Genomic DNA, 23,581 nt, shown 5'->3' with positions numbered 1-23,581 from the left:
AAACATAGATGTGCACGTGTCTTTATAGTAGAATGATTTATAATCCTTTGAGTATATACCCAGTAATGGGTTTGCTGGGTCAGATGGTTCTAGATCCTTGAGGAACTGCCACACTATCTTCTACAATGGTTGAATTTACACTCCCACCAACAATGTAAAAGCATTCCTGGCTGGGTGTGGTGGCTCACACCTGTAATCCCAGCACTTTGGGAGGTCAAGGCAGGTAGATCAGGAGGTCAGGAGATCAAGATCATCTTGGACAACATGGTGAAACCCCATTTCTACTAAAAATACAAAAATTAGCCGGGCATGGTGGTGTGTGCCTGTAATCCCAGCTACTTGTGAGGGTGAGACAGGAGAATCACTTGAACCTAGGAGGTGGAGGTTGCAGTGAGCTAAGACAGCACCGCTGCATTCCTGCCTGGGTGACAGAGCAAGACTCTGTCTCAAAAAAAAAAAAAAAAAAAAGAAAAGAAAGCGTACCTATTTCTCTACATTGTTTCCAGCATCTGTTGTTTCCTGACTTTTTAATGATCACCATTCTAACTGGCATGAGATGGTATCTCATTGTGGTTCTGATTTGCATTTCGCTAATGACCAGTGATGATGAGCTTTTTTTCATGTTTATTGGCCACATAAATGTCTTCTTTTGAGAAGTACCTGTTCATATCTTTTGCCCACTTTTTTATATAGTTGTTTGTTTAAAAAGGAATTTTTTTTTGCATCACGAATTTGTATGTCATCTTTGCACAGAACCATACTAATCTTTGTATTGCTCTAATTTTAGTGTACATGCTGCCAAAGTTAGCCCAAGTTTGCTTTTTACAGATTCTTGCTGAAAGAGCTGTTAAAGGATATGTTCAGAAAGAAAGAAATTGAACTGTGAAGAAAAAGGGGGAGCCAAATGCAATGGTGAGCAAAGGAACTAGTAGAAGTGTTGGTAAATCTGGGCCGGGCACAGTGGCTCACGCCTGTAATCCCAGCACTTTGGGAGGCTGAGCCGGGTGGATCATGAGGTCAAGAGATCGAGACCATCCTGGTAAACATGGTGAAACCCTGTCTCTACTAAAAATACAAAAAAAATTAGCTGGGCATGGTGGCGTGTCCCTGTAATCCCAGCTACTCAGGAGGCTGAGGCAGGAGAATTGCCTGAACCCAGGAGGCGGAGGTTGCTGTGAGCTTAGATCGTGCCATTGCACTCCAGCCTGGGTAACAAGATTGAAACTCCGTCTCAAAAAAAAAAAAAAAAAAGTAGTATTGGTAAATCTGCTAATAGCTTAAAGAAAGTATCACTAGCTGATAATACCTTAGAAATTAAGAAAAAAGAGAATAAAATATTCTGACAGATGCATGCAGTTGTAAAATCATCCTATGATGCAAAAAGTTACTTTAAGCAATATTTCATAAATAGAAATTCTTTCAACAGAGAGACAAGTGCTAAATAGCATCCAATTAAAAGCATATTCTGGAGAGGCTCCAGACCCACATGCCATGCGCCCAGAGCTCTCAGTGCCATTCCCAGCCATGGCCTCCTGCATGCCTTGCTCTGCTCCAACATGGCAAAAATCTCCAGCCCTACAGAGACTGAGCGTGCATTGAGTCCCTGATTGCTGTTTTCCAGAAGTATGCTGGAAAAGATGGTTATAACTACACTCTCTCCAAGACGGAGTTCCTGAGCTTCATGAATACAGAACTGGCTGCCTCCACAAAGAACCAGAAGGACCCCAGTGTCCTTGACCGCCTGATGAAGAAACTGGACACCAACAGTGATGGGCAGCTAGATTTCTCAGAATTTCTTAATCTGATTGGTGGCCTAGCTATGGCTTGCCATGACTTTCCCTTGCCTCAAGGCTTTCCCTTCCCAGAAGCGGACCTGAGGACCCCTTAGGCCTGGCCTTCAAATCCACCCCATTTCCTTCCAGCCTTTCTGTCATCATCTCCACAGCCCACGGATTATCCCCTGAGCCCAGCACACCAACCACCTCATGCAGACCCCACCTGTGGATAGTAATGAGACAATGTCACTTTTTTAAAACATGAAAAAAATAAAATAAAATAAAATAAAAGCATATTCTGGGCCAGGTGTGGTGGCTCATGCCTGTAATCCCAGCACTTTGGGAGGCTGAGGCAGGCAGATCAATTGAGCTCAGGAGTTTGAGACCAGCCTGGCCAACGTGGTGAAACCCCATTTCTACTAAAAATACAAAAATCAGCTGGGCATGGTGGTGCTGCGCACTTGTAATTCCAGCTGCTCAGGAGGCTGAGGCAGGAGAATCACTTGAACCAGGGAGGCGGAGGTTGCAGTGAGCCAAGATCCTACCACTGCACTCCAGCCTGGATGACAGAGTAAGACTCCATCTGAAAAAAAAAAAAAAAAAGTATATTCTTTGGCAAAAGCCTGAAGACCTTTATTTGATGTTTTAGATTGTCTTGGTTTTGATTACTTTATCCTATTTTTTAAAATGTGGTCAGGCTGGGCGCGGTGGCTCAAGCCTGTAATCCCAGCACTTTGGGAGGCCGAGGTCGGTGGATCACGAGGTCAAGAGATCGAGACCATCCTGGTCAACATGGTGAAACCCCGTCTCTACTAAAAATACAAAAGATTAGCTGGGCATGGTGGCGCGTGCTTGTAATCCCGGCTACTCGGGAGGCTGAGGCAGGAGAATTGCCTGAACCCAGGAGGCGGAGGTTGCGGTGAGCCAAGATGGCGCCATTGCACTCCAGCCTGGGTAACAAGAGCGAAACTCCGTCTCAAAAAAAAAAAAAAAAAAATATGGTCCAGATGCAGTGGCTTATACCTGTAATCCCCGCACTTTGGGAGGCTGAAACACGAGGATCCCTTCAGGCCAAGAGTTTGAGACCAGCCTGGGCAACATAGGGAGACCTGATCTCTACAAAAAATTAAAATATTAGCCAGGTGTGGTAGTACACCCCTGTAGTCCCAGCTACTTAAGAGGCTGGCATGGGAGGATCACTTGTGCCCAGGAGTTCAAGGCTACAATGAACTGTGATTGCATCAGTGCACTCCAGCCTGGGCAACAAAGGAAACCCTATCTCAAATAAATAACTAAATAAACAAGTAGGCCAGGCTGGTGGCTTATGCCTGTAATCACCACACTTTGGGAGACGGAGGCAGGTGGATCACCTGAAGTCAGGAGTTCAAGACCAGCCTGGCCAACATGGCAAAACATCATCTCTACTAAAAAATACTAAAAAATTAGCCGGGGGTTGTGGGGGTGGTACATGCCTGTAGTACCAGCTACTTGGGAGGCTGAGGCAGGAAAATTGCTTGAACCCACGAGGCGGAGGTTGTAGGAAGCCAAGATTGCACCACTGCACTCCAGTCTGGGTGACAGAGCAAGACTTAAAAAAAAAAAAAAAAAAAGGAAGAAAGGAAGGAATAGAGAAAGAGAAGGAAAGAAAGAAAACAAGTAAATAAATAAAATGTGGTGATCCGTCAAAGGACAGTAGCTAACAACACTTACCAGGTATTGAGCACAAAGACACATCACACAAGCTATTTTTTCAAACCTCAGCTTTCTTGTCACTAATGTGGAAAATTAGAGACATTTTTACAGGATTGCTGTGAGGACTGAATGAGATTACCCAAGTGAATGTGCAGTCTATACCAGCATAGCCTGGATTGATTAAAAAACAGTGTCTTTGGGATGCCACTGATTATGGGGATGGAAGTGAAGGAGGGACATTTTATAATTCTAAACAGAGACAATCATGGCTGCTCAGTAGCGCAAGGGAGAGCTACTTCAGCTCAGACCCAACCAGAGTATGACTTTTCTTTCCAAAGGGATTTTCTTTTCTTTTCCCCTTTTTATTTTTTTGAAACAGCGTCTTACTTTTTGTCACCCAGGCTGGAGTCCAGTGGCACTATCTCAGCTCACTGTAACCTCAACTTCCTGGGCTCCAGTGATCCTCTCCCCTTAGCCTCTTAAGTAGCTGGGACCACAGGCGCACTCCACTGTGCCCCCTAATTTTTTGTATTTTTTTTTTTTTTTGAGATGAAGTCTCGCTCTATTGCCCAGGCTGGAGTACGGTGGTACAGTCTCGGGCCACTGCATTTTCTACTTCCCGGGTTCAAGAGATTCTCATGCCTGCCTCCTGAGTGCTGCCTCCCAAAGTGCTGGGATTACAGGCACGAGCCATTACACCCTGAAGAAAAAAAATTATTTACTTTTTATAGAGATAACATCTTACTATTTTGCCCAGGCTGGACTCCAACTCCTGGGCTCAAGGATCCTCCCGTCTCATTCTCTCGCACTCAGCCAAAGAGATTTTAGGAGTACACAAAGCACTGGGATTAGATGACCCAGGCCTAGAGATAGGAGCAAGTTGGAGGAAGGAAGGAAAACACATTTTCATCCACTTCGTAGGGTTATGATGAAGACACCGTAAACATACAGTTAATGTTAGCTATTATTATTAGAGTGGAGTAAATATTGCATTGTTTGAGAAAAAAATAAGTATATATGACAGGCATAAATGTCCACTTACAGAATTAAAAAAAAATTTTTTTGAGACACAGTCTCACCCTGTCGCCCAAGCTGGAGTGCAGTGGCACGATCTCGGCTCACTGCAACCTCTGCCTCCCAGGTTCAAGCTATTCTTCCGCCTTGGCATCCCAAGTAGCTGGTATTACAGACGCCCACTACCACACCCAATTAATTTTTTGTATTTTTACTAGAGACAGGGTTTCACTATGTTAGCTAGGCTGGTCTGAAACTCCTTACCTCATGATCTGCCTGCCTCAGTCTCCCAAAGTGCTGGGATTACAGGCATGAGACACTGCGCCCAGCCAGAACTTTTTAAAATCAGGTAAAATTCTATCAAAATTACCAGAAGAAAAAAAAAATCTGAAGAATGCATTTACTTGACTGAAAGATAAAAAACCAGATATGCCAAGCAAGCATAACAATAGAAAACAAAACAGAAAGAACTAAAGTCACATTTAACAATTAAAATTGTGTGAATGAAGGCCGGGCCCAGCACTTTAGGAGGCCGAGGCAGGTGGATCATGAGGTCAAGAGATCGAGACCATCCTGGCCAACATGGTGAAACCCTGTCTCTACTAAACACACAAAAAATTAGCCAGGCATGGTGGTACATGCCTGTAATCCCAGCTACTTGGGAGGCTGAGACAGGAGAATCGTTTGAACCCAGGAGGCGGAGGTTGCAGCCGAGATGGCGCCATTGCACTCCAGCCTGGGTAACAAGAGCAAAACTCTGTCTCAAAAAAAGAAAAAAAAATTGTGTGAATGAAATAAACCAAGTCATTGAAGGAAAAATATTTAAATTGGTCCAAAAACAGAATCAGACTACAAGACCCATATCTAAAATCAGAAATCAATAAAAATCAATGTTGTTGACAATGGGACAAACATGTCCTTATATCTAGTGTTGGTAGAAGTAAAAATTGGTATAAAATTTCCAGAAAACAGTTGGGTAACTGTATCATAAAAAGGACACACCATTGTATAGAACTAGTCCACTTCTAGAAATTACCCTGAGGAGAAAATTGCACAAAAGCAGAACACAGGATGTTTTCCACTGAGTAGTTTTTAGTATCAAACAATGCAAACAACCGAAATGGCTAAGGATAGGAGAAAGGTTGTTACAATCATGGTTTGTAAGTATTACAAATAGCTGTTGTCATGAACGATCATGCTGTTAGTCCACGGTTATTGACTTGGAAACCTACCCATTGCATAGTCTCAGTAAATGTAGTGACTACAGAATAACATATGAATTATCGTCTCATGTATGTGAAACTATATTCATCTCCCTCTAAGTATATCTACTGCATAAAGCTGTCTAAAGGACATTCACTAAAATTGGTATGGCTGTTATGAGTGACAGGATTTTGTAGGTGACTTTTCCTTTTTTTTTTTGAGACAGAATCTTGCTCTGTCACCAGGCTGGAGCACAGTGGTGCAGTCTTGGCTCACTGCAACCTCCGCCTCCCGGGTTCAAGTGCTTCTTCCGCCTCAGCCTCCCGAATAGCTGGGACTACAGGCACATGCCAAACGCCCGGCTAATTGTTAGTAGTGACAGGGTTTCACCGTGTTGGCCAGGATAGTCTCGATTTCTTGACCTCGTGATCTGCCCGCCTGGGCCTCCCAAAGTGCTGGGATTACAGGTGTAAGCCACCGCACCCGGCCGTATTTCCTTTTTATGTTGGGTAAAAAAAACATTGGTCATGAGAAATCCATTTTTCTGTATGTGTCTAAAAATGCATCAGCCTTTAAAATGACTTGGTCAGCCTCCCAAGACCCCATATGTCTGTGTGCTTCCCTCCTGTCATTCTCTTAAAGATAAGCTTTCAGGAGGGGAACACAACTGGTAGCTATCAGGAAAGCCATGCCCCAACTGGCTTCCTGCCCGAAGATACCAACATGGGCTAGTTATGTCGATCCAGGACCATGTCATCTCTAGGGCAGGATTGAAAGACACTCTTAGAACCAGAATTGAAGAATTACTGAATCTAGGCCCTTCTTTGTTTGCTTATATATGTATGTACATAATTTTTACATGTTAAAAAAAAAAAATCTGCCAACCCTATCCCCAGAGCATCTGGTTCCGGATGATGGCATTCATTCTTTTGTTTTGTTTTGTTTTTCAGACAGAGTCTCCCTCTGTGGCCCAGGTTGCAGTGCAGTGGCATATCTCAGCTCACTGCAACCTCCACCTCCTGAGTCCAGCTAATTTTTTTTTAATTTTTAGTAGAGACATTGTTTCAACATATTGGTCAGACTAGTCTCAAATTCCCGACCTCAGGTGATCCAACCACCTCAGCCTCCCAAAGTATCAGGATTACAGGCATGAGCCACTGCGCCTAGCCATGTATGTATGCATGTATTTAAAATTTTTCTGGCCGGGTGCAATGACTCATGCCTGTAATCCCAGCACTTTGGGAGGCCGAGGCAGGCAGATCACAAGGTCAGCAGTTCGAGACCAGCCTGACCAACATGATGAAACCCCATCGCTACTAAAAATTACAAAAATTAGCCAGGCATGGTGGCACACGCCTGTAATCCTAGCTACTCAGGAGGCTGAGGCAGGAGACTCACTTGAACCCTAGAGGTGGAGGTTGCAGTGAGCTGAGATCATGCCACTGCACTCCAGCCTGGGCAACAGAGCAAGACTCCATCTTAAAAGAAAAAAAAGTTGTCCATAGCTTCCATAATGTCTGTGATAGAGCAAGTATGGGAATTTCCCCAAATTAGAAGGTTAGAGTGACTAATTTCTGGGACTTCCTGGGCTGCTCTGTGAATTGGACAGCTGCACAGAGTGGCTGTCTGGCCACTGAGAGTTCTCGAAGTACTGGTCCTGTCTGCAGCAGTGACACACAGTGAGCCACGGAGGAGCCTCCTAATGCTTTTATTTATTGTTTGCTTTTTTTTTTTTAAAGCACCAATTGCTTTTGTAAAAACAAAGCTATTTTTTAAAGGACAGAGTGGTCAGCAGTGTCTAAGTATGATAAGGACTGAATCGGGTCCACAGTGGACTTAGCAACAGGGAAGTAGTGAGTGACCTAGTCAAGAATACTATCTGTGTGGTGGTGATGGTGGCGGGAGTGGCTTTAAGAGAGCTAGAGAAATGAGGAAATGGAGAGAGAGAGAATGAGTTTGGACAATTATTTCTGGAAGTTTGGCTGAGAAGAGAAGGTATGAGATACAGCAAGGAGTGCCTAAAGGCAGGAAGGGGGAGGCAGAAAGAGGGTACTCATTGGCCGGGCGCGGTGGCTCACGCCTATAATCCCAGCACTTTGGGAGGCCGAGGTGGGTGGATCACGAGTTCAAGAGATGGAGACCATCCTGGTCAACAAGGTGAAACCCCGTCTCTACTAAAAATACAAAAATTAGCTGGGCATGGTGGTGCGCGCCTGTAGTCCCAGCTGCTCAGGAGGCTGAGGCAAGAGAATTGCTTGAACACAGGAGGCAGAGGTTATGGTGAGCTGAGATCGCACCATTGCACTCCAGCCTGGGTAACAAGAGTGAAACTCTGTCTCAAAAAAAAAAAGAGGGTACTAATCTTGTTTGTTTGATTTGTGTTTGTTTTTGCAATTGAAAAGGAGCTAGTGTATAAGTGGATGATTCAGCAGACAAGAGAGACTGCTCCCTAACAAGGAATCTCTAGAAAGGTGGAAGAGGCCAAGAACCAGAGCACCACAGAAGTTGACCTTAAACAGAATGACAAGCCTTGTAACTGGAAGGGAGGAGGAAAGGCCACATGCAGATCAAATGGAGGGCTCTCCTTCCAATGAGAACAGACAATGAAATAAAGAGGGCCCTTAGCCAGGTGTGGTGGCTCACACCAGTAATCCCAGCACTTTGGGATACTAAGGTGGGAAGATCACTTGAGCCTAGGAGTTTGAGACCAGCCTGGGCAACATAGGAAGACCTTATCTCTCTTACAAAATAATGTAAAAATCTCTTACAAAAAAAATGTAAAAAGTCTGGGCTCAGTAGCTCAGGCCTGTAAACCCAGCACTTTGGGAGGCTGAAATGGGCAAATCACGAGGTCAGGAGATCAAGACCATTCTGGCCAACATGGTGAAACCCCCATCTCTACTAAAAATACAAAAAAAAAAAAAAACTTAGCCAGGTGTGGTGGCAGGCACCTGTAATCCCAGTTACTTGGGAGCCTGAGGCAGGAGAACTGCTTGAACCTGGGCGGCAGAGGTTGCAGTGAGCCCAGATCGTGCCATTGCACTCTAGCCTGGATGACAAAGCAAGACTCCATTTCGAAAAAGAAAAAATTAAATTAAATAAATACATAAATAAACAAGGCCTTGCAGAGGCTGGGGCTATTATTTGTAAAAGGAAGGTATAGCTTTTACCACATAGTATTGAACTAGGTGTGCTCACCCTGTTTGCCCTGAAATGGAAAAGCTGTCTGGGATAGAAACATTCATTATCTTGTCTATGGTGGTTTCATCAGCATATGTGCATGTTAAAACTCACCAAATTGTACTTAAAGTAGGGCAATTTATTTTACATCAATTATACCTCAAAAAAGCTGGTTGTTATTGTGGAAAGGATTGTTTTGTTTTGTTTTTTTCCTTCCTCTTTTATTTATTATTTTTTTAAGCTGGCATGCTTCAGTCGACAGGGGGCGTTGTTGTGCATGCCAAGATGGGAAAGTGGTTTTCCTACCTGAATTTCAATTCTATGGTCCTTCTGCCCAGGCATGGTGGCTCACACCTGTAATCCCAGCACTCTGGGAGGCTGAGGCAGGCGGATCACCCGATGTCAACTAAAAATACATAATTAGCCGGGCGTAGTGGTGCACGCCTGTAGTTCCAGCTACTCTGGAAGCTGAGGTAGGAGAATCACTTGAACCCCGGTGGCAGAGTTTGCAGTGAGTCGAGTTTGTGCCATTGCACCCCAGCCTAGGCGACAAGAGCAAAACTCTGTCTCAAAAATATAAATAAAAAAATAAAATTTGGGGCCAGGCGCAGTGGCTCACGCCTATAATCCCAGCACTTTGGGAGGCCAAGGCGGGCGGATCACAAGGTCAAGAGATCAAGACCATGCTGGTCAACATGGTGAAACCCTGTCTCTAAAAAAAATAAATAAATAAAATCAATTCTATGGTCCTGTTTTTTCAAGGCTTTTCTCAGATGACAGAGCGCTTATTTATAGGCACTAAAGGAAGGTAATTAAATAATTATAGGCATGAAAATATAAGCAAATGGATGTGCAGAGGTCTGCTGAAATGCTCTTGATGTCTGAGTAGCAAGCATAGACTCAGTCAAAGGATGAGACTGCAGGACACAAGCATTTCTTCACAGCCATGTGGAAGCCATGTATGGGATTCTGGTTTTTTTTGTTTGTTTGCTTTTTGTTTTAAGATGGGGTTTCACGATGATGGCCAGGCTGGTCTTGAACTCCTGACCTCAGGTGATCCATCCACCTGGGCCTCCCAAAGTGCTAGGATTACAGGCGTGAGCCACCGCGCTCAGCTGTTTTTTGTTTTTGTTTTTGTTTTTGTTTTTTTAGACAGGGGTCTCCCTATTGTTGTTGCCCAGGCTGGAGTGCAGTGGCTATTCACAGGCGCGATCCCACTGCTGATCAGCACTGGAGTTTTGACCTGCTCCATTTCTGACCTGGGCCAGTTCAATCCTCCTTAGGCAGCCTGGTGGTCTCCCGCTCCAGGTCACCATACTGATGCCGAACTTAATGCGGACACCTGATTGGCATAGCGCACTACAGCCCAGAACTCCTGGACTCAAGCGATCCTCCCACCTCAGCCTCCCGAGTAGCTGGGATTATAGGCACGCGCCACTGTGCCCCGCATGTATGGGATTCTCTGGTGGTAAATACTGCAGTTGCTGTCTTCCAGAGAGCAGAGTTTTATTATGCACTTTTTTTTTCTGAGAAGGAGTCTTGCTCTGTCACCCAGGCTGGTATGCAGTGGCGCAACCTCAGCCTCCCCAGTTCAAGCTACTCTCCTGCCTCAGCCTCCCAAGTAGCTGGGATGACACGCATGCGCCACCACGCCTGACTAATTTTTCTATTTTTAGTAGAGACGGGGTTTTACCACGTTGCCCAGGCTGGTCTCAAACTCCTAGCCTCAAGTGATCCTCCCACCTTGGCTTCCTACAGTGCTGGGATGACAGGCGTGAGCCCCATGTCTGACCTGTGTTCTCATCTGGAAATTCCAATTGGTAGCCTTTGCCTTAACAGTGTCAAATCAAGTTTAGTGTAAAGCTGCCTCCTTACGTATCTTAAGTTCGGCCTAAAGGTTTCCCTGTATATTATGAACTATTACCTAAATGGAGTTGTATACAGGCTGTAGTCTACTTTTGTGTCAATCACTGAGTTTTGGCCAATCAGGGTGGCCAACTGTTCGAACCGTGTTCAAATAGGGCAAACACTGAACCAATCCAGCTGTTTCTGTTCGTCACTTCAGTTTTGTCTGTCATTTTCCTTTTTCTGTCCAGAAATCTTCCACCATGTGGCTGCTCTGGAGTCTCTGAGACTACGCTGGCTCTGGAGGCTGCCAGATTCACAAGTTGTTCTTTGCTCAATTAAACTCTTTTAAATTTAATTTGGCTACAGTTTTTCTTTCAACATCTGTTTCTCAGAACAAAAGTGGAAGATTCCAATGAAAACATTGAAAAAGTAAAAAGAGCTATGAATGTGACATCATGCAACGGCAACAATTTGGCAACACAATTCTTAGTCCAGGGCTGCCTGGTTTGTGAAAAGTTACACATTCCCTGGGCCTCTGCCTCTTCTGTATACTTACGGCCAGTTTCGTTGATAGAGTACATTTGTCAGGGTACTCCCAACACTTTGGGAGGCCAAGGGGGGCAGATCACCTGAGCCCAGGAATACAAGACCAGCTTGAGCAACACAGTGAAACCCCATCTGTACTAAAAATACAAAAATTAGCTACACATGGTGGCATTCACCAGTAGTCCCAGCTACTCAGCAGGCTGAGGTGGGAGGATAGGTTGAGCCCAGGAGACGACGGAGGTTGCAGTGAGCCATGATCACAGCACTGTACTCTATACTAGGCAACACAGAGAGACCTTATTTCAAAACAACAAACATACAACAAAACATTAGTGTCCCTAATATAATAGTCACCAGCCACAACTGACTATTTGCATTTAAATTAATTAAAATTAAATTGGGCTGGGTGCGGTGGCTCACACCTATAATCCCAGCACTTTGGGAGGCCAAGGTGAGCTGATCACTTGAGGTCAGGAGTTCAAGACCAGCCTGGCCAATATGGTAAAACCCTGTCTCTACTAAAAATACAAAAATTAGCCAGGTATGGTGGTGTGCACCAGTCATCCCAGCTATTGGGGAGGATGAGGCACAAGAATTGCTTGAACCTGGGAAGCAGAGGTTGCAATGAGTTGAGGTGGCACCACTGCACTCTAGCCTGAGTGACAGAGCAAGACTCCATCCCCCCCCAAAAAAATTAATTAATTAAACTGAATAAAAACATCCTCACTTTCCACATTCCAAGTGTTCAGTACCCATGTGCAGCTACTGTATCAGACAGCATGGATATAGAATATTTCCATCACTGAAGAAGTTGAAATGAACAGCATTACTGACATACTACTGTGTGCATCAGTAAGACACAGTCAGACAGATAAAATATTTACTTTTACCTGATTCTGCCCATCTTTTATCTTTATTGTCTAATTCTGAATGTTCTCTCTAGTGCTCCCTTCAGTCTTCTGCCTAAATGCATGCCTGGGGCTGGTCCGCTGGCTCTGCAGGGCACCCAGCACACAGGGCAGACACTGGGATTTTGATGACAAAGATTGATGCTGGCATTTTGCCTGAGCCCAGGAGACAGCGGCTCTGAAGCAGTCTTCAGCACAGCACCAGTGTGGGAAGTGAACACCCTCTTTCTGCACATCTGCTGTTTATTTACCAGCTTTGTCAGAAGTTGACAGAGGCAGAAAGGAAAAAGGAAAGAAGAAGTGAAGTGAGGAGACGAGAAGATTGGGGCTAAAGACACCAAAACTGGATGACTGAATTGTCTTCTGGTTCTTCCAGGCTCAAAAGCACAAAAGCTTATCCTCTAAAACCATTAAGGAGATGTAATTTGCCATGCCTACAATGGGAGGAATTTAATAATCACTCACTGTCTTAAAGCACTAACCAAACATGAATTTAAATGATCCAGAGCCTGGCCAGGCGTGGTGACTCAAGCCTGTAATCCCAGCACTTTGGGAGGCTGAGGTGGGCAGATCACTTGAGATCAGGATTTCAAGACCAGCCTGGCCAACATGGTGAGGCCCTGTCTCTACTAAAAATACAAAAATTAGCCAGGCATTGTGATATAGCTGGCCTAGAGTTAGAACCTATACAATGCCATTTTATAAAGAGACAAAACTGTTTCTATTCTCCTCACAAGGACTGCTAACCTTGGCTTTTGTAAACTGCTAATTGACTTTGCAGAATGCAGAGAGGTAAAGCTCATACCTTCTCTTATCTGTAATTGCCAGAATTGCTGGCCTTTGTTTACCGGTACTGACCAGAACAAGCACCCCCAGATAATTCCATCCTGGCCCCAAGCAACTAAAAAATCTGTGGACCCCACACCTGCCCAAATAATGTATAAACTAATGTTTATCTTGACTTCTGTAAACCACTTAAGTGGCAATCGGAATGACAAAAGTCCCCTAGCCCTTGGAATGTCCAGAGCCCCCTCAACCTCCTCTCTGCCCAGGAGGTGATTTATAGCCTTTCATCCCCATCTCCACTCTTCACCCCCACTCCCAAGGTGGTTTTGCGGGTATAAAAATGTCTTGTCGTCCTTCTTTCTCTGCCACGGGTTGGAGAGACGTGAGTCCTCCGTGGTCGCCAGCAATAAACCCTGCAATTTGGCATACTTTTGTCTTGGTTTTGACTTTCTGTGCTCGGTCCGATACAACAGCATGATGGCAGGAGCCTGTAATCCCAGCTACTCAGGAGGCTGAGGCAGAAGAATTGCTTGAACCTGGGAGGTGGAGGTGGCAGGGAGCCGAGATGATGCCATTGCACTCCAGCCTGGGCGATAGACTCACTCTCAAAAAGTAAATTGATAAATAATCCTGAGCCTAATGACTTGTTAAACATCCACATCCTCCTGATGATGAAGACCCTAGTATACGTGTTGAAAAAATCAAGTGTTATCCAAAAAGAAAAAAAAAAAACCATGATAAACTTTCTCCTCACCTAGTCCTGTCAACATGTACTCCTGCCCTCATGCTATCCTGAATATTAGAAGCCCCTACTTTGATACCCAGCCTCAAGGAGTCCTTGATGCCCAGGGAAGTTATATGAGGACCCACGGAGGTTTTAGCACTCTTTCTGACATCTGGGCTACAAACTGTCCAGCCCCTCTAAATTTAACAGCAGTTTTAGCCACATTGCTTTTCTGGCTAAGTTTCTCTAGCTCTTTGTGTAATTTAGGAAGTAGCATCTTCAGAACATTATAAAACACTCCTTAAGTAATATCTAGGTGCTCTTTTGCAAGGCCCTGCCACGCTTGTGTGAGTATTATTTTAAAATACTGCCTCTGGATTCCTGGTCTTCAGTTTGAAACTTTTTGTAGCTGCTTCAGCACTTCCTTCCCAGAGAGAGCTTTTGGCCTTGCTCCACGACAGGACTTCCTCTAAGTATCTGGTTTTGTTTTGGTTTCCTACAACTGAGCTGTCACTCTCTAAGTTGCTGTTTACAGAGCCTTCTTGGAGAAAACATGAATGGGCCCCTGAGGCACCATACACAGTGCCAAGGGGCTTGGAAACCACTGGGAGGAGCTGGGTGAAAAGTGGCAGGCCGCCGTGGGACTCCTACTCTCAGCCTATGAGGACACAGATGACATCGGAAACCTGTGCTTACAGTTTCTCAGGGACCTGGCACTTTGCTCTGTTGTCCCAGTGACTCACATGATGATTTTCCAGGCCTTCAAACTAGGTCAACAGCTTTGTTTGCCCAGAGAGCTCCCCTGGGAGACCATTCTAAGGAAAGCAGGCTGAATGGGGATGTTTGGCCAGGTGATTCTTTTTGCTGGCTTTTAGCCTGAGGAAACATGACCAGTATTCAGGCCAGGAGTTTAGAGAATTAAAAGCTGCCAGCATCTGGGCTGAACCAACATACATCAGTATTATTAGTTAAATGTTAACCACACCGCTAGTCGCAGCCCTTTCCTGGAGAGAATTGAACACATGATTTGGGAAGGCCCTGAAACAAGAAGTCCACTCCTTATAGATAAGAAAGACAGCAGCAAGCTTGTGCTACAAATCTAGTCATAGAAGCTTCCATTGACTGTGAGTGGGACCTGATCAATGTCTTCCTTTATTAAGCCATGGAGTCTGGTTCAGTATTTCTCAATTTGAGAAGTCACAGAGCCCCAAGAACATATCTAAAGACTTGCAGACTCCAATTTTTTTTTTTTTTTTTTTTTTGAGATAGAGTCTGACCCTGTTGCCCAGGCTGGAGTGCAATGGCATGATCTCAGCTCACTGAAACCTCCGCCTACTGGGTTCAGGCGATTCTCCTGCCTCAACCTCCCTAGTAGCTGGGATTACAGGTGCGTGCCACTATGCCTGGCTAGTTTTTTGTCTCTTTTTTTTTTTTTTTGAGACGGAGTTTCACTCTTGTTACCCAGGCTGGAGTGCAGTGGCACGATCTCGGCTCTCCGTAACCTCTACCTCCTGGGTTCAAGCAATTCTCCTGCCTCAGCCTCCCGAGTAGCTGGGACTACAGGCGCGTGCTACCATACCCAGTTAATTTTTGTATTTTTAGTAGAGACAGGGTTTCACCATGTTGGCCAGGCTGGTCTCGAACTCCTGACCTCATGATCCGCCCCCCCCGCCCCCGGCCTCCCAAAGTGCTGGGATTACAGGCCTGAGCCACTGTGCCTGGCCTGAATTTTTGTTTTCTCACCTAGAAAAAAATCAGAAACTATCCCACCTATTAGGGTAGTTCAGTCATCAAACTGCTACCAAACCCTTATTCTTTATGTACTACACACTAGGCTTGTGCTGGGAGGAAACTGGTGTGGCCTCTTTTCTAAGGGAGCCCACAGTCCTGTGGGGGAGACTATTGCATGTACTTAGTGTTATGGAAAGAAACTGCGTTCAAAAACTTTGAAAACTACTGAGTGCTTTAAAATATATGACAAGAAATATGTGTGTGTGTGTGTGTGTGTGTGTGTGTGTGTGTGTATATTTTTTTCCCCCCGCCAAATCCCCAAGAAATATATTTTAATCATCCAGTATGAGTCAATGGTTGATCTGATTTCTGGATCTAGGTATTTCTCTAAGAAGATTAGGTTTTGCTCTGTCACCCAGACTGAAGTGCAGTGGCGTGACCTAGGCTCACTGCAGCTTCAACCTCCACAGGCTCCCCAGGTGATCCTCCCACTTCAGCCTCCCAGGTAGCTGGAAATCTAGGTGCACACACGCATGTCACCGCACCCAATTAATTTTTGTATTTTTTGTGGAAACAGGGTTTTATCATGTTGCCCAGGCTGGTTTCTAACTCCTGAGCTCGGGCAATCCGCCAGCCTAAGCCTCCCAAAGTGCTGGGATAACAGGCATGAGCCCCCACATCTGGTCCAAACTACTTTTGTAGAATTAAACACTCGGCAGTTATTAAATATTATTTACCTGGGTATTGATTGAATTCGCCATCTCCCATGATGGTATTTTCATGTTGTGTCCACTAGGTGTCTCATTATTTTGAAAGGAAATGGTAAAGCACAATGTTTCTACCTGTGTTACCAGTCAGCTATAGTATAAACATGGGAATCACTTAGCTGAAATCTCAGCCCCATTCTAGCAATCATTGATTAAAATGCCAGTGCTTACCTCCTATTTGAGAAGAAGTAAGGGAAGGTTTTTATGGCTTGTCATTCTTATAATTCATCCACCTAAAAGCTATTCTCTTAAAGTCAGGACTAGAAGTAGGACTTCTTCCACAACATGAGTACTAAGACCTTAAGGGTAACAGCACTGCGTCCCCGTTGGTTTCCTGGGTTAATGTTTAAGCTGTGACCTGCACGTGAGCTGACATTCCCAAACCACACCATGCTATTTGTGTGCCCAGCCAGAATGTGTTCTTCCCTATACATCAATCAAAAGAGTTGTTTTCACAACACAATCCAGGGGCTCTTCTTGCACTTAGACTTTCAGGTTTGTAGATGATACACAATTGCTTACTTCAATATTTTCACCTGTGTTATGAATGACTTTTCTTTAGATGGCCTACACAGAACCTTCTGTATATGAGTGACACCAGAGGGGAAGGCACTAAATAACAAACAGGAAACTGAGTGCCTTCAAAAATCTATTGTAACCTCAAGATCCTATCTCATTAGGCTTTCATACTCTACTAGAAGGAGTGTAAACTAATAGGACCTTTCTGAAATATAATTTGGCAGTATCTATCAAGAATGTATTTTAAAAGTTTATGGCTCATGCCTGTAATCCCAGCACTTTCAGAGGCCAAGGCGGGTGGATCACCTGAGGTCAGGAGTTTGAGACCAGCCTGGCCAACCTGGTGAAATCCCGTCTCTAAAAAAAAAAAATATATATATATATATACTCTTTAACCCTGTGTCTGTCAGGATCCCAAAAGAAAAAGGATTTCAGGCCAGGCGCAGTGGCTCACACCTGTAATCCCAGCACTTTGGGAGGCCCAAGGCGGGCAGATCATCTGAGGTCAGGAGTTCGAGACAAGCCTGACCAAGATGGTGAAATCCCATCTCAATAAAAAAGAAAAGAAAAAGGATTTCAGCTGGCAGCAGTGGCTCACGCCTATAATCCCAGCACTCTGGGAGGCTGAGATGAATAGATTGCTTGAGCCCAGGAGTTCAGGACCAGCTTGTGCAACATGGTGTATTAGTCTGTTTTCATATTGCTATAAAGAACTGCCCAAAACTGGGTATTTTATAAAGGAAAGAGGTTTAATTGATTTACACATCAGCATGGCTGGGTATGCCTCAGGAAACTTACAATCATGGCAGAAGGTTAAGGGTAAGCAAGGTACCTTCTTCAAATGGCAGTAGGAAGAAGTGCTGAGTAAGGGGGAAAGAGCCCCTATAAAACCACCAGATTTTGCTGGGCGTGGTGGCTCATGCCTGTAATCTCAGCACTTTGGGAGGCCAAGGCAGGTGGATCACTTGAGGCCGGTAGTTCAAGACCAGCCTGGCCAACCCTGTGTCTACTTAAAAAAAAAAAAAAAGAAAGAAAAAGAAAAAATAGCCAAGTGTGGTGGTGCAGGCCTGTAATCCCAGCTACATTGGAAACTGAGGCAAGAAAATGCTTGAACCCAGGAGGCAGAGGTTGCAGTGAGCCAAGATTGTACCACTGCACTTCAGCCTGGGCAACAGAGACTCTGGCTCAAAAAAAAAAAACAGACCTCGTGAGAACTCACTCATTATTACAAGAACAGCATGTGGAAAACTGCCCCCATGATTCAATTAACCTCCACCTGGTCTCTCCCTTGACACATGGGGACTGTGGGGATTACAATTCAAGATGAGATTTGGGTAGGGACACAAAGCCTAACCATATACATAAGAAACCCCATCTCTACTAAAAATACAAAAATTAGCCAGGCATGGCGACACGCACGTGTAGTCTCAGCTGCTCAAGAGGCTGAGATGGAAGGATCACTTGAGCCCAGAATACTGAGGTTGCAGTGAGCCTGTCAAAAAAAAAAATAATAATAACAACAAAAGAAAGAAAATAAAAGAGAAAAAAAGAAAAGAAAAGAAAAAGTAAAAAAGAGCCGGGCACAGTGGCTCACACTTGCGAGTAATCCTAGCACTTTGGGAGGCAGAGGTGGGTGGATCACCTGAGGTCAGGAGTTCAACACCAGCCTGGCCATCACGGTGATACTCCATCTTCAAACAAAAAAAAAAAAGTAAAAAAGAAAAGAAAGAAAAAGGGTTTGAGTCAGGATGGTTCCGATGGAGAGACTTTTTTTTTTTTTTTTGAGACAGTGTTTCACTCTGTTAGCCAGGCTGGAATGCAGTGGCACAACCTAGGCTTACTGCAACCTCTGCCTCCTGGGTTCAAGCGATTCTCCTGCCTCAGCTTGCTGAGTACCTGGGATTATAGGCACCTCCCACCATGCCAGGGATAATTTTTGTATTTTTAGCAGAGAGGGAGGTTTCACTATGTTGGTCAGGCTGGTCTTGAACTCCTGACCTCAAGTTATCTGCCTGCCTTGGTCTCCCACAGTGCTGGGATTACAGGCATGAGCCACTGTGCCTGGCAATGACGAGACATTAATGAAAGAACTACTTACAGACAGGTAGGCTGGACTAAGGGGTAAACAGGGATGTTCAGACACCCAAAGGAAAGCCACAGCAGAAAGCAGTTACCATTCCTAGGGATAAAGGAACAGAGGGAGGAAATGATCTCACAGAATCCAGTAAGAGCAAGGAATGGTGAAGGCGGGACCCCCCAAGAAAGGAGGCCAGGTTGGGGATGGGAGGGGTAAACAGCTAGCTGGCTCAAAGCAGGAAGAGAGTAAGGAGGAAATACCCTGACTTCTCTCTCTTCTAGCATATATGATTTCTGACTAGTGCCACCCCTGACTAAATCCCAAGCAAGCCAAGGGTCAAAGAATGCTGGAGATGTAATTCTTTGGAATGAAGAAAGGCAGAGAATGTGGTAGGGGTGGGGGCAGAAGTGAAAAATAACCTACACAATCCTATAGTTCCATTCCTTGGAATATATCCTAGGGGCATAATCAAAATGGAAGCAAAGAATTATATACATGAATGTTCTTCACAGAGTTAAGTATAATAGTAAAAAGAAAATAAAGGAAAGAAAGAAAAGAAAAAGAAAAAATAAGTGAAATTTCCTATAATAAAGGGATAAATTATGGTATATCCATACTTTGGAATATCATCATGCCACAATAAACATTTTTAAAGAACCTATGATGATGTGCAGAAATGCTTACAATAAAATGTTAATTGAAAAAGCAAAGACACAAACCTCTATGCACAGTGTTAACCCAATTCCTTGAACACCTATATGCAAAAAGAAAAATATCTAAAAAATGTGAACAGTATTTACTTTCGATGATGGGATTGCTTTTTTTTCCTTAGTAGCTTTCAATGTCTTTCCTTTTTTTTCACATTAAGCATGTAATAGTTTTGTGATCAAGGAAAAAAAGCCAGTGCCAAAAAGGAAAGCCTTTCTTATTGAAATGGACTCTGCTCAATTGAAAATATTAATAAAAGATATAACAATTGCTTAAGTGAATTAAAACCAGTGACATGAAAGGTGAACTTCAATCTGTCTCCATTTGATATCTGGACAAAAAGTGAAAGAAAAATCAGTCAATTTCTACATATTAAATGTCTAGATTTTTTAGCTTGGGCAACATGGCAAAACTCTGTCTCCACAAAAATTAGAAAAATTAGCCTGGCATGGTAGTACATGCCTATAGTCCCAGCTACCAGGGAGACTGAGGTGGGAGGATCACCTAAGCCTGGGGAGGCTCAGGCAGTAGTGAGCTGAGATTGAGCCACTGCACTCCAGCCTGGGCAATAGCATGAGACCCTGTCTTAAAAACACACACACACATACATATATACACTCGCAGATATTTAAAATGATTTTGATTCTTGATTTAGTGACAGTTATGAGATCAATTCAACTGGACTCACTCATCTTACAACTCTGAAAAATCTAAGAAAAAAGTTTTTTTTTTCCCCCCACAACTGTGGCGTCAGGCATGGTGGCTCACACCTGTTATCCCAGCACTTTGGGAGGCCAACACGTGTGCGTTGTTTGAGTCCAGGAGTTTGAGACCAGCTTGGCCAACATAGTGAGACTAGCTTGGCCAGCATAGTGAAATCAGTCTCTACTAAAAAACACAAAAATTAGCTGGGCATAGTGGTGCACACTTGTAATTCCAGCTACTTGGGAGGCTGAGGCATGAGAATTGTTTGAACCTGGGAGGCCATGCAGTGAGCTGTTGGCTGCAATGGGCCGAGATTGTGCAACTGCACTCCAGCCTGGCTGACACCCCCTTCAAAAATATTTTTTTTACTTGGTACTGACCATTAGCCTTCCATAAAGCTGAATCAATTTACACTTCCAATAAAAGGATGAAAAGATGCTAAGCTTCACTTGTCATCAGGAAAATGAACTACTTACAGACAGGTAGGCTGGGCTAAGGGGTAAACAGGAATGTTCAGGCACCCAGAGAAGAGCAGCAGTGGGAAGCAGTTACCATTCCTAGGGATAAAGGAATTATCCAAATTAAAATAACAACAGGACACCATTTTGTTCCCATTTGGGTTCACAAATGTAAAAAGATTGATAATGCAAAGTATGGAGGGAGATAGAGACATCTGTCCTTGTATAAAGGTTCTTTTTACAATGACCATCTACACATTAGGGAGTGTTCCTAAAAACACATTAAAAGTTATTATATTATGCTAGATCGTCGTGATAAACAAAGGACATTTCTATTACAGGATCATTGGTTATTTTAAGTGTGCTAATAGCAGCCCTGCTGTTACCATGTATCCATTGAGCATTTTTATCTTGTGTCATTGTTTTCTTTTCTGCTTTTTTCACTTTTCATTAAAAAATTTTTTTTGTATAATTGTTTTCTAATCACTAATTCATTAATTCACTAAATAGACACAAATTTCTCTATTTCATCTTCTATTATCTATTTTTAAAATAATAGAGACAGGGTCTTGGTATGCTGCCCAGGCTGGTCTGGAACTCCTGGGCTCATCATCCTACCTCACTCAGCCTTCCAAAGTGCTAGAATTACAGGCATGAGCAACTGCCCCTGTCAAATTTCTCTATTTAAATAGCTATAGTTTAGTTTACCATTTACACAACACTTTCCATCAATTACTTCAATTTATTTCTATTTCAGTGACAGTGGGAGGTGCTATTTTCAGATGAGGAATTTTTTTTTTTTTTTTTTTTTTTTTTTTTTTTTTGAGACGGAGTTTTGCTCTTGTTACCCAGGCTGGAGTGCAATGGCACGATCTCGGCTCACCGCAACCTCCGCCTTCTGGGTTCAGGCAATTCTCCTGCCTCAGCCTCCCGAGTAGCTGGGATTACAGGCATGCGCCACCATGCCCAGCTAATTTTTTGTATTTTTAGTAGAGATGGGGTTTCACTTTGTTGACCAGGATGGTCTCGATCTCTTGACCTCGTGATCCACCCGCTTCAGCCTCCCAAAGTGCTGGGATTACAGGCTTGAGCCACCGCGCCTGGCCCCAGATGAGGAATTTGAGTCTCAGAGAAGTTAAATGATTTTCCACGGTCACACAGTCACTAATAGGTGGAGGGGCTCAGGTCCTCTGACTCCCAGTTCCACCAGTTTCCCATTTTCTCAGTTGCTTTTCAAACAAAGCACAGTGGAGGGCCGTGGACAATCCAAAAGAAACCAGAAGGGGCAGAATGGTGCAGTGGAAGATACAACTAGCTGGAAGCCTGAGAACTGTTTTTTTCCCCACTCTGTGCTTCTCCCAATTGTGTGCCCATGGGCAAGTGATTTAGCCTTATGGAGCCTCACTGGTCTCTTTAGAAAAATAGAGATAGAGATCAAGAGATGACACTTGCTTACTAGTGTTGAAAGCAGAGATGCTGCCCTGTAATCCCAGCACTTTGGGAAGCCAATTCAGGTGGATCGAGAGGTCAGGAGTTCAAGACTAGCCTGACCATGATGGTGAAACCTGGTCTCTACTAAAAATACAAAAATTAGCTGGGCATGGTGGCGTAATCCAGGTTATTCAGGAGGTTGAGGCAGAGGAACTGCTTGAATCCGGGAGGCAGAGATTACAGTGAGCCAAGTTCACGCCACCGCACTCCAGCCTGGGCAACAGAGTAAGACTCAGTCTCAAAAAAAAAAAAAAAAATAGAGATGAAGCGATGACACTTGCTTACTAGTACTGAAAGCAGAGACGATGCCATGCAGTTCCTCCTAGCTGTGAGGTTTTTGTTGTTTTTGTTTTTAGACAGTCTCATTCTGTTGCTTAGGCTGGAGTATTGTGTGATCTCAGATCCAACCTCTGCCTCCAGGGTTCAAGTGATCCTCCCACCTCAGCCCCCCAAATAGCTGGGACTATAGGAGCATGCCACACCACACTGGATAATTTTTATATTTTTAGAAGAGATGGGATTTAACCATGCTGGCCAGACTGATCTGGAACTCCTGGGCTCAAGTGATCTGCCCGCCTCGGCCTCCCAAAGTGCTGGGATTACAGGAGCGAGCCACCTCACTCAGCCACCTAGCTGTGAGATTGTGAGCCGAACTTAGACTAGTACTCCTTCTCTGCTCATATATATAAATTTTTTTCTGCTCAGATATTTTACAAAATACCACTTTCTGCATATTTAGTCTCTGCAAATGTGAACTCATAAGAGACAAACTCACCATATATAATTAATGCTTTACTTGATTGGGGTCTAAAACTGTTCCCTTATCTTTTTTGTAAAGTATTGTTAGGTAAACTCTCAGGTAGCTCACTGTATCTGAAAAGGTATTTTCTGCCTGCCTCTCTGTTTCATGTGGCCACCTACATTGTTGCCTATTACAGACTTTTACAGATTTTATTACTACAGATTTTTTTTTTTTTTGAGACAGGGTCTCTGTTGCCCAGGCTGGAGTGCAGTGGCAGGATCTTGGCTCACTGCAGCCTCCTCCTCCCGGGTTCAAGCGATTCTCCTGCCTCAGCCTCCCAAGTAGCTGGGATTACAGTGCATGCCACCACACCTAGCTAATTTTTGTATTTTTAGTAGAGATGGGGTTTCACCAGGTTAGCCAGGCTGGTCTTGAACTCCTGACCTCTGGTGATCCACCTGCCTCAGCCTCCTAAAGTGCTGGGATTACAGGCATGAGCCACTGTGCCTGGCTCACAGTTGGTTCTTTACAGTTTCAATTTTCGTGAGCCAAATATTTTACAAGCTTGAAAGAGCCTTAAGAGATCACTTGATCCTTTCCTCTATCTTTGAGCAGGTAAAATAGTTTTCCATTTAGCAGAGGAAGCAACCAGTGCCCAGAAAGCCTGAACATTATCGAAGGTTTCACAGCCAGCAAGTATCCTCGTG

The 23,581-nt window shown here is 44.1% G+C and overlaps 1 pseudogene; it reads left to right on the top strand.

Annotated features, from left to right (window-relative positions):
• Nucleotides 1–1,471: 1,471 nt before the first annotated feature.
• Nucleotides 1,472–2,119, top strand: LOC100385612 (protein S100-A11 pseudogene; annotated as a pseudogene).
• Nucleotides 2,120–23,581: the final 21,462 nt, after the last annotated feature.

This window comes from Callithrix jacchus, chromosome 8 (assembly GCF_049354715.1).
Source record: "Callithrix jacchus isolate 240 chromosome 8, calJac240_pri, whole genome shotgun sequence".
In the NCBI taxonomy this organism is placed as follows: domain Eukaryota; kingdom Metazoa; phylum Chordata; class Mammalia; order Primates; family Cebidae; genus Callithrix; species Callithrix jacchus.
The sequence above is the reverse complement of the archived record's forward strand: the minus strand, read 5'-3'. Positions and strand labels throughout refer to the sequence as shown.